Source organism: Triticum dicoccoides, chromosome 3A, assembly GCF_002162155.2.
Source record: "Triticum dicoccoides isolate Atlit2015 ecotype Zavitan chromosome 3A, WEW_v2.0, whole genome shotgun sequence".
NCBI lineage: Eukaryota > Viridiplantae > Streptophyta > Magnoliopsida > Poales > Poaceae > Triticum > Triticum dicoccoides.
Window position 1 is genome coordinate 32,161,956 of NC_041384.1, and position 20,546 is coordinate 32,182,501.

The 20,546-nt window shown below is 42.6% G+C and overlaps 1 long non-coding RNA gene across 5 annotated transcripts; it reads left to right on the plus strand.

Moving 5' to 3' along the window:
- Positions 1-6: 6 nt before the first annotated feature.
- On the plus strand, positions 7-7,250 carry LOC119266856. Of its 5 annotated transcripts, none has more exons than XR_005132171.1 (12): positions 7-147; positions 245-403; positions 1,146-1,324; positions 1,392-1,474; positions 2,540-2,593; positions 2,685-2,951; positions 4,336-4,482; positions 4,564-4,640; positions 5,296-5,470; positions 5,570-5,638; positions 6,533-6,666; positions 6,933-7,250. It is a non-coding gene; the product is annotated as an uncharacterized LOC119266856 (long non-coding RNA). The 5 variants fall into 5 exon arrangements; XR_005132169.1 differs by having other exon boundaries at positions 2,741-2,951; XR_005132172.1 differs by having other exon boundaries at positions 2,741-2,951; positions 5,305-5,470.
- Positions 7,251-20,546: the final 13,296 nt, after the last annotated feature.

Here is a 20,546-nt window from a genome sequence, read left to right on the forward strand (position 1 = left end):
GCCGGCCCCCACCCTCTCCCAATCCCTAATCTCTCGTGGCCAGTGGATTCGCCCCTTGTGGGGTCGATTCCTCCGAGACGTCGGTCTGGAGGGCCGGCCGGGAGCGGCACGTCCCCCGTCGGCGCGTCGGTGGCGACGGCCCCGCAGGTTCCTCTCCTTTTCTCTCCCTCCCTCACACACACACACACACACGTTCTCTCTCTCTCTCCAAGGCTGACTTGCGGCTTGATCTATTGTTATTTAGGTTGTTGCTCGCGGTTGGTTGCAAGGATAGTTGTTGCGGTGGTCAATTTCTCCTAGAAAGGTTTGTCTTCAACCTCTGGAGATTTGTCTTCGACTAGCTCCGAGAGGTGTCACGGTCTGAGAGGATATAGTGGGATGGCTCCATCTGCTAGAGTGATTGGTAGTCTTTTGTTAACTCCCTGCTCATAACTCCTCAGTTTGTTTTATATGTGTGCATATGGACAAATTAGTGGGCATGATTTATATTTGTGCATATGGACAAATTTGCTGGGAACAGAGTGACCCCTCCTTTCCTTCTGTTTGGTTTCACTTTTTGCCATCATTTGATTGGTTGACGGGCACAGAAAGAAAGGGAGGACAAAGTGCTTTTTGCCTAAGTTAGTGTTATATATATTTTTTTGAATTTTATTTTACATGACACGGCACCCAGTGGCATATAGGATATTTTCAGCTGTTTTTTTGGGCAAATGACAATTATAGTAATTAAAATGACCCCATTAGTAATATCTGTTATCTCTTTAATTCAGCCTTATAAATCAGGACATGTGATAAATGGTGTGCGGATTTTGATTTCAGAATATTGTTAGCCCAACATGCATGATATTCGTGCATTAGCCACATGTATGTTAGTCCCAAAATGTCTTTTTTTGACTATGGGTGGGACCACTAAAATATTTTGAACCACATATAAATTTCACATTTGCTTCTCTCTTTACAGGACCCACGATGCAATTGATTTCCAAACTAATAGATTTGGAAACAATAATAGTTTTAGTTTGTTTTTATTCAACAGTAGTTGCATATTCTTGCTACAACTTTGGACATGCATGAGGTGAGTATGCATGTTAATCTGTCTCAGTATTAACTGATAGGGCAACTAATGTGACCATTTTGTTTTGTAGGTAGTGGCTGTTAAAACGATAGCTGACTGTAACAAATAATGTGTGAGAACAAGGAGCCAAAAATATTGGGAAATGACCATAAGATAGATAGTGGATTCAGTGATTTGGTTATTATGGAGGTTGATGGAACTTGGTCTACTGTCAGAATTCAGAGCCATAAAGCATTGGACTTGGACAAGGTGAGTGCACTTGCAGAATCTCTATCTAGAATATCTATTTTGGGTACTAATTATTGGTATATTATAGCAACAAACAATCAAGGATGCGTACGTGACTGCTCCATGGTTGAGAGCTCTTCCATGGCAGCAACCAGCAGTCCCAAGGCCAAGGTGAGTTCCCCCTTTTCCTCCTCTTGCTGAGCTCCCTCCTTTGCCCGCCATTTCCCTCGCTATCTTAGTGATATGCTTATATGCGCTGCTAGAAGTGAGGATTTGACTATATTTCCGAGGCGATAATATAACGAAGCGAAAATTGTTCCAGAGATCTGGGAGTTGTACTACTACTTCTGTTGTGACGTGTCTTGCTTTCGTGTTTGTTTACAATTGGCAAGTTTTAGGCTTTTACTGTCTTTAGGCCATCCTAGCAATACTTTTTACAGTCATACTGCAAGGTCTGCACTATTTGTTCTCTCCTGAAAATATGATTCTTGATGAAGTTTTACTTCACTGTTGGCATCTCCTCTGTTTGCTGATCTACAAATGTGTTTTTGTTTTTACATTGATAGACAAACTTTTAGTCATACTTTCTAGGATCATAGTTTGTTGTCAACTACTTCCACTCATGGCTGATATATGTGAGTATTTAGGCTGGATAAATATACCATAGCCTGGACTGGTGGATTGAGTATAGTTGGTCCATACATATTCTGTTAGACATAACTATCTTTTTTTTAATCGGCCATGTGACTGCTTGCTAACGGCTTGCATTGACCCACTCCTACATATGAAATTGTAATTTATTGACACATATGAGCAACCACAATCTATCCTAAAGGTGACTGACCGATCTGTTTAGTAGAGTAATGGTTGATGCTATCTTGGTTTTGCTGAAAAGTCATATGTAGAAATAATGTCCGACAACCAATACCCAAGACCCTGTGGGTTTATTTGCAGTGGCCAGTTCCTAAAATGCCAAGTAGTCCGCATCTTTCTAAGCATTTTAATTACTATATGGAATTAGAACTAAATCATTAATAATTTTAGCCTCGTTTTGAATATGACATTGTCTTTATTTGTCACAACAGCGGACAGTTAGCACAAAAGCTGCAACCAGTGCATTCATGACCAAGTTTTCTTCCTTTATAATGGATTTTCAAGATTCCTTTTATACTGCTATTTTTTATTGCTTCTATCTTCATGTACCGTGACTGATACCGGTGAGTTTTTCTGTATCAGGACAGTTGTTGTAAGGAATGTGTTTCCATGCACCCGCCTCGACCTTTAGGACTGGTAATTTGTTAAGTTAATAAATCTAGAATCTTCATTTGCTACATGAAAATCCATGCTTAATTAGTAGCCCCACTCTCTTGATTAACTGCAGATTTTATGCTCTTCGATTTTGTACTCAGTCAAGTAATGTTTTTATGGTTCATGAAGGTGAGATATTTGAAGCTCTACGCTTGTGTGACTAGAATGGTGAACATCTTTTTTAATGGTGATGCGCTGAGAATGTGTCCAAGGGGATCCAGTGGTGCGGGGTGATGACTGTGGGCAGGCTCCGCTGGGGGAACGAGGTGTTCCGGAAGAGGATCCAGCCCGGCGATACTGAGGCTAAGGTCAGCCTGGAGATGCTCAGGCGTATCGAAAGGTAGTGCTTTCTTTCTCAGTTTTCACATCAAATTTGTGTATTTCCATGATGCAAGCATATATATTCGTTTGTTTGTACGGTTCAGTTTTAAAGATTTTTCAGTTTGTTTTAAAGATATTTCCCTTGAGATAGTACTTTATTTCTATGGTGTCTTTCTGATAGTTTATAGCAACATTTGGTATGTCGTATATAATGTCTATGGTAATTGATGTGCGATCTTGATTCATGGATCAAAATGATTGACAAGATTCACAAAATGATTCCTTAAAAACAACCTTTGATGGTATATGCTTTCACAGTCCACATGGATTCTTATACATAGGCTGTTTAATTACTATGTCCACCATTTCTTTTCAGCTAAAGTCTTTGTCATACTGTGTGCAGTGTCAATGCGAACTACCAGAGTCACATGAGGCTTACAATAAGCAGCAATATTAGCGCCACTAGGGTCCATTGTTGCTAACTTGGTATTTAGCATGTTTACCTGACACCATCAGGTCTAAGGCATTAGTATGCTCTTCTTATTCTACCCTGGCAATAATTAGAGAACCAGCTTAGCTAACCTTATGACATGTTGGTCCTCCAATGTTAATATGCCGGTGGAAAATCTGAAATGAGACCATGATGGTGCTTCAGAATTTAGAGTATGTAGATATCCAGTTGTTTGTAAGGAATTAGGAATGTAGATATCCAGTTCACCCAAAACTTTATTGCAGTACTAGCCTCTGGTAGTTGCTTAGGTTACACTTTGAAAATGTTGTGTCATCATTTTCCATCTATACACACTGTAATATAACATCGTTGCTCCAGGCATGTACTTTGTGGCCTTCTAACTATTAGACCTGTTTATTTTGTGTTAGCTTGAATATATTTGGACATGCAATTGTGCAACAATTTTTTTCAAAACAGGTTACCTAAACCCACCATTTTAGTTGTCTATTACTATTCCTCAGAATATTTGAAGCAAGTGAATAACAATACTGAAAATATTAATGGATCAGACTCGATGTTAGCTCCCTTCTACCCCCCTACAAATTGATGTGTGCTTTCAATGTACTAATAAGTAATAACATTCTCCTGTATCTTGTGGGAAAAGCTCCTTGATGTAAAAAATGAATGGAACGCAATTGATGTAGCACAAGAAAATAGAAGGAGTGTTCGGATATGACTAGAACCACTTACTCCCCAATATACTCCCTCCGTCCGGAAATACTTGTCGGAGAAATGGATAAAAATAGATGTATCTAGAACTTAAATACGTCTAGATACATCCATCTCTGCGACAAGTATTTACGGACGGAGGGAGTATGATCTAGCTGTTTGGCGGCGGCGGCTAGGTTTAGCTCCATCCAGTTTTGATTCTCCCGTCCTTTCATCTACCCAGCGGATCATCGCCTCCCGGAAGCACCATGGCTACTACTGCTCCGCATCGCTGCTCCTTAGATGAGCTCTCGCGATGCCAGTACCGGTACCCGGAGCAGCGTCGGCCGCCGAGACGGCTGTCCATGTTGCCATTGTCATTGTCCTTCAGGTTCCCTTCCTCTCGCTCTCGTCCGATTCTCTCCTAGCTGTATGTTATGCGCCTGTTCCTGATTCGTTCGTCGTCTCGCAGCTGGATCGCGGGGCGGTGACATGTTCGTCGTGCTCATTGCTTCTTATCACTTCGACTACCTGATAGAGATGGAAGAGGTTCCTTCTTGCTCCCTTTCTTGGTCTTGTACTCGCTTTGTCCCATCTAGCTGCTTATCTAGGTCTATTACTATGGTTCGTAGTGTGGTTAGGTGAAAAGTTAGCTGACTTGGCACTAAGTTCTTATCTGATTGTGAGATGTGTGACGTTTAGTTACAGCCCTTAGTATATTTCTTAATTTTTTCCTCTCTGCTTCCTTCCATATTTTCCTGTAACTAATTTGAAGGTTTATATTTTATCAGGTGCATTAGCACTTGCTGCTGCAGCAAGAGTTGCCACCAAATCAGATTAGAAGTTCTTTTTAAAAATCCTATATTTTGAAGTAGTTATGCTCATCACATAGCTTGGATGGATCATGCCTTGCTATATAAAGTCTCTATAAAGTACTTCATCATGTCTCAAGCTTTCTGTGCTCAATGGTGAAACTTGCCACATGATCTTAATTATGATCAGCAAAAACCTGAATTACTATGTCTTCCAGCTTATAATAGATGATTTCTTTCCATGGTTTTTGTTAATTAAGGATATGTATCTAATAATCTTATTTTGGCATCAACAAATTAGTCATCTAGCATTTCTTCTGTTGCAGCTCTGTATCTTTTTGTTTACATGGTTACTGCACTATTGAAGTAGTTGTACTATGGTGCTTGGACAGGCAATGCAGGCCAAGGTGCGCTCGCCGGCGCCGCCCACTGAACGGCGGATCCAGTGCACACTCAGTGCGCGCAGGGGGTGACGGGCCAAGGTGCACTCGCCGGTGCCGCCCACTGACCGGCGGATCCAGGAGCACCCTCTACGATGACCTCCCCGGCACGCCACCGCTGTCGACGGTGAGAACCACGCACTCCGTCCAGGTTCATCTCTCTCTCTCTCTCTCTCTCTCTCTCTCTCTCTCTCTCTCTCTCTCTCTCTGACCAATGATCTTGCAGGTCGCCTAGGTACTGCCGACGAGGTACTACCGATGATCTTGGCTCGCAGGTTATGGATTACCTGATGAGGTACTGCCGATGACCTTGCAAGTCTCTCTCAAGCTTGATTCCCTGTTATATATTGTGTGATGGCAGTACATGGTTTCCTGCCTTTGGCCGCACTATTGCCATGTGCATTGTAATATTTATTCAATGTAAAATGTAGATTTTCAGAAATATCAAAGATTGAGAGAAGCATATTTAGGCCTGCTACTTTTTATCTTGCCAAACTTTCTGTGCATATAGGCTTCTTTGAATTTTTTCTGCTTCTAGGAGGTGATGCTGGTTCTGAATTTGATCACATTTATGAAGTTCTATTCTGCTTTAGCTCTTGTTTTTTATCCTAAATTGATTTTTTTTCTGCTTCTAGGAGATGATGTTAGTTCTGAACTTTTTATTTGGTACTGATTTACATCATGTACTACTTTCTTTATCAAGTGTCCATTTTATTTCTTCATTTCTTGTTTTTGGTGTGGTGTGCTGCCCCGGTGAGAGTCGGACAGGAAGAATAGGAAGCAGAGTGTGTACACATGATTAGGTTGGACATGGATTTGTGTAACTAGCTAGCATCACTAATCTTGTGTGTCTGATGCTTAGCCAAGAAGTGTTCCATTCATCTGAAAATCTATCATTTTCTTATTCCCATTTCTGGTTCCTGAACTGAACCTCTACCCTTTTCTACAAAATTAGGAGAGCAAATGATGGTTTGCTTATTTATTTTCTTGGTGTTATATTACTAATGTGTAGAAATACTACAATGGGAGGAAGTGATAGGTTTGGAAAATGCTAATGGTTACCTATCGCTCATCTCTACTCTATTCATGTAAATGCCCCTGCATAGATGCCCTGTTCTCGGGGATCTTCTTTTCAGCCATTCACCTGTTCATTAATGTGATGCTGATCTATGATTTGTTCGTCCAACAGAAACGGGGTTTTATGTGACTGTATTTAGTATTCAATATGGAACCTGACAGAGAATATGTGGATGCTGGTTATTTTCCCACTAGATGATTTGTTGGGTTCCATAGAAGGGAAAGAAAGCTTCAACTGATTGCAAGGTATGACTGGATTGAGCCTTGATTGATTTTTCTTTTCAACAATATATGTGGCTTCCCTCTCATGTAAGGGGATGTCGATTTATTGGTGTTAATGTTTGCAAAGATGCATTGTGCTCTAAATTTTTGTTACACATTCTACTGGATATCCAGGCTCTTGAATTGATGCGATCTTACAAAAGGATCTACATTTATTGTGTGTGTTTGTAAACAAAGAAATCTTATGTTTATGTTGGTATAACTGACGGGCACCAATTGATTTTGTGCAGGAAGGCCTATTCAAAGAACGACAACCAGAAAATATTCCTGTCTATATGCAGGGTATACAATTTTTGCCCAATATGCTATGTAAAAATAGTTTACATTGGTCGGTATTCGGGTGATTGAGTTGTATCCATGATGTAAAGTCGTTTAATTGTCATGAGTTTGTGTGCACATATAAGGTATTTTTATGTATTGTCCATACTATTGTTATTCCCGTCACTCATAATCCGGAGATATTAGTTGATGAATGATTAATCGTGCCTTTCTTTTGGTATAAGGTACTTAAACTTCCTTTTGGTATATCATGCTGCATTTCCTAAGAAAATGCCACACTGGTATGTAATAGACTGGGTTGGATATGACTGGAAATTATTGTGTGCCTTGCTTTGAGTTGTTTTCATTCAAATGCTTGATGGATTGTTGCTTACTGTTTTCTAATTTGAATGTGCTTCTATAGTTTTGATATGGACTGCTATACCTCTTTGTTTAAGGTCCCATTGGAATTAAGAGGCATTGTATTTTCTAAATTTTCCTGGGTAAGTTCATAGATCTTTTATGTATTGTATTACTTGGAACCTCTATCATGCTATGTTATATTTTATATGCAATGATCCAGTGTCTTTGTTTCTGGGTTGGATATGATTGCTATACCTTCGTCGCTCCTGGACGAGGATGTTATGGACCTTAAATACCCTACTACTTCTTACAAGTAAATTATTGTAGTACCCAGCTGTGACCAATGCATGTTTCTTTTCGCGGTACTTATCATGTCGCTTCACAAAACTGCATCTAAAGGACCATCTCAATGAACCGGTCAAGGACATGATGTTTAGTCTCAGCACTAGATATGTTATGAGACAGGTCCGGATGAAGATGAGTACGGACAAGAGACCAACGATAACAAATAGTTTGTGAGACTTTGTCAAAGTGGCAGGGATCAGAGAGTATCAGATATGTGTCTTTGCCTTCGAAATTGAAAAGAGGAAACCATCGCTCATTGTCCATAACCTTTAAAAGGCTAAGGTACAAAATCGCAAGTGCATTGTCGACACATATAAATCGTTCTATGCAATTGAATGAAGCAACTTATTATAGTATATGCCTAATAGCTATGGCCATGTAGATTTTTATTACCTTTTTATTGTGTTCCTCCTTTTGGTACTTTCTCTCTTGTGTTCGTGCTCTTAGTACCGAACTTAATGTCAGGTGGTTACCTTTTGTGGTTTCACGAACGCACTGAACTGAATGTTGCCTTAATTCTTATGACGATGTTGAACTCGATGATGTTTTGCTCATGTGAATGTTTAATTTTTCCTTTTAGTTTGTTACATCCTGTTTGAATACCCGTGCTAAACCTGGATTCCTTCTAACTTAGCATTACCGGTTTTGATCAACACGTTGGGACCGGCACCCTTGCGCCAAGGCGCGATCCCGATCTAGTTGTATTGAAGCGGAAGTGAGAGATTGCCTCATGACTACTTCCAGGCAACAATAGTTTAGGGGTTTAACTACTCAAACATCATCATGGAGCTGCGAAGAGCCGAATATCATTTTTTTATGAAGATGGCGATGAATTCCCGCGCCAGCAGGGTAATAGAACATGGTTGTAGATGAAAACACATTGTAATGCTAAGTGATGGCCACAGAAAGTTGTGACATAATCTATGTAGGGGTTTTGGTGTATATATAATCTGGAGGTGCACAGGGGCAGAGAGGCATTATTGAGCACATGCACCTCAACCCTAGGGCGCCTGGGCCTTCTGTGACCTACACTACCCTTCTCTTTCGGCGTTGGTGCTCTTCTCATCCAAAAACACTTCTCAATTTTTTCTCGTGAGCATAAAATGCTTGTTTTCCATGAAACCAAAAACACTGAAAAACCAAAACTAGTGCTAGGACTTTATTAACATGTTATTATAAATAAATCATAAAGACATGCAAATTCATTTCTACTGAAGCATTAGAGTTAAAAAAATTATGAATGTGGTTAAAGCATATCAATATATCAATGGCTGCGCGAGATGCCTGAACCGCGACATTCGGCCCACCGTTGACACACTTGAACCCGCATATCATGGGATCGTTGTCGCATGACAGATTTCCCAACCACCGGGCACCAATGCAACTCTGCCAACACTAACTCCGAGATGTGCCTAGCCGCCACCTTCAGCACCAGCGGCTGCCAGTTAAGCTCGCAACAATGCCACTACCTCTGCATTTTCATCTCCACTGCCTCAAGCCATTGCATGCAGATGCCGCAGAACTGCCCCACAAAAAGAGCCATGCTGTCGCCATCGACTGCGTGGCCTATGCTTGGTGGCCTCAGGGGAAGATGCTCGAGGAACATGCCACCAAAGAAACTGGATCATGTCGTCGCCTATGTCATGCACACCGATGACACTAGGATTCTATCTTGTCTAGTTTTCTCATGATCTCAAGAAAACATGTGTTCTACTTATCGCATTCTTAAATTTTCAACCGCAGATGAATAGGCATGGTGCCTATTTGTGGATGCTTGAAAACAAAAAAAAAACATGTAAAAACGCTTAAGGAATTGTTGCGAGGGATCTCTCTGGGACAGATGGAGTACAAGTTCGAGTGTATATGGCAGCTACCGACTAATGGATGGGAAGGGATGGGATTGATGGACGACATGTAATACATCTTCTATTTCCCGCGCAAATAAAAAAAAATGTCTTCTACCTTTTTTTTGGATAGCTGCAACACACTATATTTTTAAATCCATGCAAGTCATCTATACATCAATAAGTTTTGCATGTTTGTCACGTCATCAGCATGACAGTTCATCATGGTTAACTTCCTTGATTTATCCACGACATCAGGTTATCTACTTTAGCACGTGTTTACACAACTGGTACTCCCTCTGTACAAGTTCTCCCAATTACAAGTATTTTGGTACAGAGATAGTAGTTTAAACAGCGAAACTACCCATCTAAAATCAGCGTACGGATATCAAGAGAAGAGTGACATGTCGCCCGCTTTTGCTTTTCTGATGGATCAGGTACATCATTTGATCACACGGATTCTACACATGGCATTTAGTTCCTGTTAGGTGTTTGGTGACGTGCGCCTCTTCTTTAGACTAGATGTGCAGTGGAGCAATGCACGGTGGCAGTGACCTGGATATACAAGCTCGGTTATGAACTGTGGTACCATATTTCGAATGAAAACAAATTACCTCGCTTGCATGCAATAATATGTCATCATATCTGGTAGCATACAGAATGCTAGCTAGTAGCCTAGTACATCATCTCAAGAAGAAAAAAAGAGCCCTAGTAGCATTAGCACCGCACCAAAGTATGCCTGTGCTTGCTTAGCTTCCCAGCCTGCTAAACTAATCGACCGGCTTCGCCTTATATTTCTCTATCGTTGTCTCCATCATCGGTTTTACGTGTAGTCAAACACAAACAAATACAAAGTCTAATTCACAAGATGGTACAAAATTGTGAGACTAAATAAATTACATAAAATACTAATGGATTGCTCGTTGCACATTACCTTGTATACATATAAGGAGACCGTCGGTATACACAATACATACTCCAGCTCATGCAATGCATGCATGAGTCTTTAGATGCATGCGTTCATGCGTACATCATATATACATATAGGCGATTCACGTTATCGACCGTATTCATATTTCATAATCATATAGTACATACGTGCGTTGGTCATGGCACTGATGGACCAATGTTTTGGGCGGGACCCTGGTTCTTCTCCTCCTCGTCCGGCGAGACGGTGACAACGGCGTGACCTCGGCTGCTCGGGCCGGAAGACGGTGACAACCACGAGCTGGGATCGCAGCGAGCTCATTGAGATTGAGCTGGCCTAGCTGGGCTGCCCGATTAATTGTCGATGTGATCGATATTGAGTGCCTAATTCTTGTGGCGTACTAGGTTGTTATGCGTGTGACGATTTGGCGTGGTGGATGGACTGGGTGATCGATCTCTGCCTCCATGGCCATATATAGGCACATCCAAGGAGATTTAGAGCTCGGCAATAATGGTTTCTTTTGATTACCGGGCATGGATGCATGTGCTGGTGGTTAGAAGGTAATGGCTGACTCGAATTAAGCCCAGAAAATTGAAGAGAAAGCGGTGGTGCCGTGCTGCTTTCGGTCAATTAAGCTAGCGAACGAACTTTGCAGAGTTGGCACCCGTGATGGACAACGCAACCGCATTCGATCTGCCGTGGCAACTGGCAAGGGAAAATAAGAGTGAATTTCAGTTTTTACCCTTCACATTTTGGCACTAATTACCTCATTTAACATTTTTTCATCCCAATTACCCCATTTAGCAAAAGTCTTGCCAGTTCTTACCCCAGTAAGATTTTTGAGAGCGATTTGCCAGCTAACTCCTTGTCATCAGATTTCTTGGCATTTTTTTCCAATGCCCAACCCGGTCAATTAGTTTAGCCGCACCCGGTTTTTTTTCTCATGGTTGTCACGTACGTGCGCACCACATCGAGGGAAAGAGGAACAATTATCTTCGACGGTAAAGTACGTTCAATTTTGCATTGTGGGTTGTGGTTTGTAGGTTACCCAAAAAGGCTTTCGCCCGGCTTTATATATAAAGCAACGATTATCCATAACACGGTACAAATGCACGTCACCGCAGCACACGCACATAACCAAGGCAGAATACATAGGCGCTGAGCGGAACAACACCACCCCTAGCACTACAAGAGCAACCAAGCTCCCCAACCGTGAACAAACCATTGCGAAGAGATGAAGCCGCATACGATGAAACGTGGGCTCCAAGGTGGCGCCTTCAGGAAGCTTACAACACCGGAGCGCTGCCACTGCCCGACCCGAGGATCAGAGTTTCCCCTAGAGCAACACGACGGGCAATGAGAGCCACGACGACGCCTTCTGAAAGGGAACAAGCTTCGCCATCGCCGGTCCGTCCGAAGAATAGGTTTTCACCTCGGCCAACACTCACCGCCACCGAACACCACACCCCAGCGACCACACTGCCCACACGGTCATGGCCACCGGGCAGCACCGAGCCACGGGCTCTGCCCATGTGCACCGCGCTACCACCACCAGGGCCGCCGCCCCGGCATCCAAGACCTTGACACCACCTCACCCGAGACCCGCTGCTACCCCAACCAAAGAGACGAGTGGAAAGGCCTTGCCTTTCACACCCCTAGGCAGCCCCGGCGCCGAGACCCAATAGGCCGGTCAAAACTGGCCTCCATAGACCGGTCCTGCTTCATCGGGCGCGAAACGAGCTTGGTCATGCTACCTTGCGCGAGACGAGCTCGGTCTTGCTGCCGGGCGCAAGACAAGCGATGGACCGGATCTGGAAGAGATCCAATCCTTCGATGAAAGTAGTGCCCGGACAACAAGGAGAGGAATCGAAGGCTGACACAAGCCGCCCATGCACCAGCCGACGCCGGAACATGCCAGCCGCCGCCGCTACAGCCGACTTGCCAAGCATATCACCATGAGCCTCCCCGCGCGGTGACCCACCCAACCACCGTCGACACCAACACGCTGGCGTTGTCGTAGCCATCACCCTGAGCCGCCCACCAACGACCAGGGCCAGATCCAGCTGGATCTGATCAGTCTCAACGGGACCCTGCACTGCGCCACCTTGCCTAACCTAGCAGCCATTGAGAGGAGGAAGAGGGAGCCCACCACATGTCAGGCCACCACCCCCGCCGACGGAAGGCCACGGCAGGGGCAGCCGCCCCCGGCCCGCAACCCCTAAATCCAGATTCAGACGACCACTATAGTTGCCATAGCTGGCCAGGCAGCACCTCCATAGCGATGTTGTCACACCACCGACCCGGCCCTGACGTCGTGCTTCCACGCCGGTCGCGGAGCGCAGCATCCTGGCGAAGATTCCTCGGCCCGCGCCAAGACCCCTGCGCGAGGAGACGTGGCCTCCCGCCGGTGCCGGCGGGGCTTCGCTCGGCCGCGCCCTCTGGCGGCAGCGAGGGAGGGAGGAGGGGAAGAGGGGGGCCTGGCGGCAGCAGGGTTTGCCTCCCCTGCCGCTCGCGGGAGCGCCAGAGGAGGTCGGGCCCGGCGCGTGACACTTTCGTACTTGGTTTGTAGGTTTAATGTGATGATATTTTAGCTTTCTTCCTTTATGCAGAACATATCGGGGGAACTACTTATTTTAAGCTTTGGGAGATCATCAAACAAAAACATCAGTCTATTTTACATGCCTGCAGTGCTATTGTCGTGCATGTGTTTTTTAGCGGGCTCCAATGATGTGTGTCCATTGAAAATTAGTACTACCAGGTATTAACATAACAGGATCGGATCTTTTTTTTAATAAAAATGTACATTTGGGCACTTAGTCGAGTAAAATTTACACGATCTTTGCAAGAAGACTCTTAAATTTAAAAGGGGTAAGAACAGACATGATTGTCACTAAATGGGGTAATCTGGATGAAAATTTGTGAAATGAGATAACTAGTGTCAAAATGGTTAATTAGGGAGTAAAAGCCGGAATTCACTCGGAAAATAATATTGAATGGGTCTGTCTAGAACACATCTAGATGTGACATAATTATGTCACATATAACCTGATGTCCATTATATTTGTGGTCTGTTTTTTTGTCTCAGTTTTTTTTGTTCCTTGTTGCTACGTTACTTGTGGGAGATTAGATGTGACATCCTTAGAAAATATCTAGATATGAATTAGACAAACTGATACTGAATTGGAGCTTACAGTTATGCAAGGGGCCTTTTCCATCTGTTTATTGTTGCCGACATTTAGTTTGAAAGCTGGATCTGTTCGTATGTGCTTCTGTTTTCTATTTGAATTAGTTAAAAAATTAACTGCGCACCAGCCTGTGGTGGATGGTTAGGAGGACACTGGTATTCCCAACCCATCAGAGTTTTTAGCTTTTCGACGACGTGCGTTAAGTGGGAGGAAACGTTCCTGTCGACTACGAAGTCGTCTTCATCAATCTCAATATCATGTGCCGGCTCAGTCCCTCGGAGGTGCTCATAGAGGTAGTGTGTGTGCGCGCGCGCGCGTGTGTTTATACGGGTGAGTGTATACTTGTGTATGTAAACGACTTCAATTGTACTGTGTTTTTAAAAAAAAGTTAAAATTCCAACTTTGTTATTAAGTTAACCTTCTTTACTCCCGCAAAACAAAAAACTTAACCTTCTGTACATTTTCTTTGATTAGTTTGGATTGCTTTAATACAAAAATATACACATTTTTTTTCAAAAACAGGGAAAGACCCTCGGCACGCAACCATCCATTAATTATCGCCACGATTAACAAGGTCCAGAACAAGCAAGAATCAAAAATAGAAAGCCACGTACACTTCTACATAAACGGTAACTGAAAGTGGTTTTAATACGTGGGCCTGTAGCGGTTCTCCATTCTGCCGCAAAGCATGTGTTGCCGATACTCAGAACATAGGAGGTGGTTGAGACTGCCTCGAATGCTTCTACCTGCAGGTGGTTCCACAAAAGCAACTGATTCTAATTCTTTTAGCGTCACTCGCAAAAAAAAACTATTCACGTCGGAGGCGATTTCCCTCTGTTAACAGCCTTGATATGTTATAATTCATACCAATTTACTCTTTGCATATAAGTATGAGCAAAAAATAAAGAAAATAACGAAAACAGAAAACATAAAGAACTGAAAGCCGGGGCTAGTGGGCCGGCCCATCTCGCTCGCCCCTTCAGCGAGTCAAACGGCAGACTGAAGGTGAGATACAGGGGCACCCGGTTCTCGCTACCAGAAACATTTTCCTGCTCGAAGTGGCTGGATTCTATTTGCTGCGTGAAGACCCAATACTAGGAAGGCCGGATTCTATTTTTTGAAAGAGAGTATTAATTAAGTAGCTTTGTCTGTCTTTTGTTTTTTCTTTCTTTTTCCTTTTCTTTTTCTTTTTGTTTTTTCAAAATTCACAAATTAAGAACAAATATCCGTACAAACAGTGAAACTACACAAAAATTTCATGTATATTACAAAAATGTTCTTCATAGTTTAACAAAATTTTCACTATATATTACAAAAGAATTCACAGTATAGTATTTAAAGGTTTATTGTGTATCCAAAAATGTTCAACATATATTGACATCATCTTTTTTAAGGTAATACGTGTCTCATTTATATGATCATAATACAAGTCACGCACATACCGACCTGGCAAATCTGAACAAATAGCATAATGCTAGCCTTTGCATAAAGGAACAACAACCAAGAAGTAAAATTACAAACAAGACTGAAAAAACCTTTGAGCTTGACACCGACGCCCGTCACATGCCTCTGGCACCACCACAACAGCCACCAAAAGAAAAAATGATGGATCACCTTCACACCCGAGCTCGACGCGGCTTCATCGCTGACATGAAGCTTTTCGGACCTCCAAGGTGGTTGGCCAAAGGCAAAACCATTATCGTTGAATGAATCAGACCGGGGCAAACCCCGGACACGCCATCAAACTCCAGATCTAGCAGCCCTAAATGACTAAGACGTCGAAGGAGGAAATCTTATCTGCCATCCACGTACCACGAACCTAGCACACGATCCATCATCTTCCAGATGACATTGATGCAGACCACAATCTGCATCCGCTCCTGGACTATCTCTCAAGCTCCGCGTCGGCGCTGGAGCAGACGCCGGCACAACGGTGGAGCCCGAGGACACAGGTCCACCACGAGAATGCCGTCGCCGCCACGCCATCCTTGCTTGAACAGACTGAATTCCAAATCCATCCCCAACCATAGGACCAATCGCCTCATTGGAGTAGGATCTGAAGAAATTTTATTCAGCGCCGCCATCGCCGCCGCCGAAGCCAAGACGATGAACAGCCTAAGAACTAAGCTAATTTGGCCTAAAACTATCCACCCGCATAGATCCGGCGACCCTCCTCACCACCGACGACTAAGGTCGCCAGCGGAGTGAGGCCTCCGGAGGATGGCGGCGGGGAAACTCCCGGGCGGCGTTGGCGCCTGGCGAGATCGTCTCTTCCTTCGCTAGGAAGAAAGAGCGACACATGGGGTCATAGAGAAAAAGCAACTCTATATATTGACATCATCTTCAATGTGTATTTTAGAAATGAAAAACATGTATTACAGAAGGTTCACTGTATATTCAAATATTAGAATATTCTTTCAAATAAAAATGATACATTTTGCCGATAAACGCTTGAACTTTATTCGAGTAGTATGAAACTTTTTTTTGCAATTTATTCACATATTTATGAACAGATTTTTAAAATGGCACATTTTTTAAGTGAAACATGGGAATTTTTTTAAATACCAAATAGAATTTTAATTGGTATGAAACGGTTTTTGAAATATTGGGTACATTTACTAAATTATATATAATTATTTTTAAATGGCACAAGCATATTTTTGTAACATGCGAAAATTTTCTAAAATGCCACGTAAACTATTTTGAATTCCGCGTACATTTTTTAAATGCCACTTACTTTTTAATTAAAATTACAGACACATTTTAACATTTTATTTTTTTAAATGTCATGAATATTATTTCAAAGCATTTAAACATTTTTTAAATTTCATGATCTTTTTTCTGAATGGTACACACTTTTTTGAATAGTACGAATGTTTGTTCAAATATTTTGAAACATTTAACTAAAGTAATCTTGAAATATGTTATGTATATATTTTAAATATAAACAAAAGGAAAAAAGTGGAAAGTAAAAAAGGAAAAAAAACAAAACGAACTATTATTTTCCTACCGAGGCCCATCATCGCCAGTGAAAGTTCTAAATAGCCGGTTATAGCCCCGCTGTATCGCGGCTATAGTTTTTTGAGCAGGGTGTCGCTAAATAATATTAATGTATAATTAGCCGGTGACGTTGTAAAATAGAAAGCTATAGCCCCACTATAGTTGATTTGGAGGATTGCCCATATTTAGCATGGCCTGCTATTTAAAACTATGCAACCAGAACTACCCAACACAATAGCTACACAATATGTCAGTGATGAAGTAGTTGCAACCTCACACTATCGTGTTGGCTCTCTTGTACTCTTGATCTAGTTTACCACCACCAAGTGTTCCAAAAATAGAGGCCTTCTTTGGTAGCACCGGACCGGCCATGGAAGCATCCGACAAGGATACAATAGCTGGGACATTTGTGCCACCTGATTATGATCTTGCTATGGCTTCAGCACAAGAGGAGAGCCCATCTATTGCAATGGTTGTCGAGATGATGGTTGCACCATTAAATGTTGATCTTGTCGTGGAATCATATAAAGCAACGGCTTTGAATGCAGATGATGAGTATGTGTTTCCACTAGAAGCACTTCTAGGGTTGCATGTTCCTATGGACTTAGACGACGCATGCATCGGTGATGGAGCTATGAGATGGCTGAGTGATGAGGAGGGCGGCGTCCATGACCATAACTATGTTTGGAAGATTCATAATGTGATGGACTGCTCGGCAACGGTAAAACATCTTCAATGTGAGTATCGGGGGCCAACTGCCATTATCATCAAAGACATTGCAGACAAGATGTAAGAGTTTGAAGAGGTGTGTATGTGAAGCATGAAGGTAGAGAAGCAAATTACAAAGCACATGATTTAGCAAAGCTATTGTGTCACTATTGGGCCGCCATGTTTGGCTATTAGACCCCCACCCCCACCCCCAGTGCGGTGATATTGCATGTATCCCGGACCATGCTTTGATTGGATAAAATCTGGTGACACCCCTCAAAAAGAAGATGACATTTCGAACTTTCCCCAGCCTGAGCCTGCTATGCCTGTCATTGCTGCTCCTCTAGAGTTCTATCCTATTTTGCCAGAAATGGAGCCACCATTAAATGTTCAACTTGATTTAAATCAAGAGTTGCCTCCTTCACCTGCAATCATTGAATCTCATGTGAATGCTCCTTTGGAAATCTCTCAGTTGGAGGATAACTTGTTCCCTGATGAGGAGGATGGCCCCTTATTTAACTTAAATCTTGCTGAAGGAGAGGACCCAGTTATTCAGTTAGCTTCTCATGCAGAAATTTTGGCAGCTCAGCTTAGGGAAGATGACCAGAGCTCTTTTGTTGATGAGGAAATTGAAATCCTTGACTGTTCTTCTGTTGGTTCTTCCAAGCCTGACTCTGAATGTAGGGCTGTTACATGCTCTTCTAACTCTCATTCCTCAGCACCACCAGGGTTTTCTATCAAAGGGAAATATTTATCTATTGATGATACTGTTGCAGATTCTGGCAGTCAATCTGTGGCTTGTTTATCTGCCTGGGAGAAGCATTTCTTGTTAGTGCTGAAGGCCTCACTAAAGTTCAGGTACCTTATGACTGGGTGGATTTCATTTGTTATGCCCTTTTGACTCCTGATAAATTTGAGTGGGCCAAGATGTTCTTGTTGTCTCCTATGTGGGCTATTATTTGTCAAGAGTTTCAGAAATCTCAACATCTCACCTTCTTCATTCCTCCTTCTTGCCCTGTAACTGTGGCTCCTTCTTGCTCTCAGTTGCAGGCTCCTAGCTTGGAGGATATGCAACCTTTACCTGCTGAGGTGGTCAGCTTCTCCAGTCCTGCTGCTGTTAAGGGAAAAAGGAAGGACAGGTTGCCTATTGTGGAATCTGAGGTAAGAAGAAGTGAGAGATTGCAACACTTAAACAAGGGATATAGGAAGAAAACATGTCATGATAGTAACTGTTTGGCTTGTACTGCTAAGCCTCCTGTCTGCAATTCAAAAATAATAAAGAATCTGAACTCTTCTTACTGCAAGGTGGACCCTAAGGCTTGCTCTGAAGAAATCCTCTTGCAGAAGAAAGTTAAAAGAGGGGGGAAGCCATCAGCATGGAAGGACTGAAGCCTTGGGAAGCACTGTGGGGAGTTCTTGAAGCTGCCCTTCTTTTGGATCAAATTAGGTCCTTTTGTCTAGGGTCCTTGCTACTGAAATTTCAGTTCATCTTTACTGTAATAAATTCAATCTCTGTTCCCTGGACTTTTATGAGAACCTTCAATCTGTGGGCCTGTCTTAGTTTGAGTCTTTGGACCATTTTAAAACTTCCTGCTCAGTGGTGGTTCCTGCTGTATGCCTGCGTGTTTCTGCAATGAATAGATCCTGGAATATTTTAAACTGGAATGTGAGAGGTATAAACTCCAGTGATAAGTGGCTTGCAATTTCTAATAAAATTGAAGAATCACAGTGCTCAGTTATCTGTCTGCAAGAAACCAAAAGAGAAGTTTTTGACATCTCTTATTTAAGAAAATTTGCCCCAAAAAGAATCAATAAATTTGAGTTCTCACCCTCTATAGGGGCTTCTGGGGGTCTGCTTGTGGCTTGGAGTGATGCTATGTTTCAAGGAGAATGTCTGTTTAAAAATGATTTCTCTCTTTCAATGAGGTTTATTTCAGTGCACACAGGAGAATCATGGATCCTAACTAATATTTATGGTCCCTGTGATGAGGAAGGGAGACATTTATTTCTGGACTGGTTCAAAAACATTCAGATGCCTGTGGAAACAAACTGGCTGATTTCTGGGGATTTTAATTATATTAGATATCCTTCCAATAGAAATGATGGTGCTGGGAATATAAACAATATGATGGATTTCAATGCTGCAATCAGTCAATTAGCTTTGGTAGAAATTCCTTTGAAGGAAAGAAGTTTTACTTGGAGTAACATGCAGCAAGCACCTTTGTTAGAAAAAATTGATTGGGTATTCACATCTGAAAACTGGTCCTCTCAATACCCAAATACCTTGTCCTTTCCCTTGGCCAAGCCTATTTCTGATCATTGCCCATTTGTGATCCAAATTGGTACTTCTATCCCCAAAGCAAAAGTATTCAGGTTTGAGAACTTTTGGCTTCAACTTCCAGATTTCCAAGAAGTAGTAAAGTCCAGCTGGCACCAACCCATTCAAGCCACTAATTCTGCCAAACTCATCACTGCAAAGTTTAAAAGGCTTAGGAAAAGTCTAAAGTTTTGGAGTAAGGGCATTTCCAACCTTGCACTCAGCATTCAGGCCACAAATAGTGTAATCTTGATGTGGGATTATTTTGAGGAGTTTAGAATACTATCAGATATGGAACAAAATGGCAGAGAAATCTTGAAAGAGCATCTCTTGAGGTTGTTGTCTTTTCAAAGCATTTACTGGAGACAGAGAGCAACAATTAGATGGGTAAAGTTTGGAGATGAGAATTCAAAATTCTTTCAGGCTAAAGCTACCATCAAATACAGGCATAACTTCATTCAAACTCTTATGAATGATCAGGGGGTAGAAGTAACAGAGCATCATGCTAAGGCTGCAGTTCTTTGGTCAGCTTTCAAAGAAAGATTGGGTAATTCAAGTGAGATGTCTGACCATCTTAATCTAATCTTTCCCTACTAATAAAGCACGGAGTGCTTCTGCCCGTCCGTCATCGGCATTTTTACAGAAACCCCCCTGCTATTTTGGCTATTTAACCCGCAGTACTATTATAAGTCAACCTGAAGCGATACTGACAAGAGAGAAAAAGAAATAACCCACCCACCCACCCGCACGTCCCTGCCTCCCAATCCCGTAAAAAAACAATCCCATCTCAACGTCCTGCCGCCGGTCATAACACGCGCCGCCGGCCCACCCCCATGCCGCTGTGTGTCGCCGGCCCACCCCCACGCCGATACGCGCCGCCGGTGCATCAGTTGGAC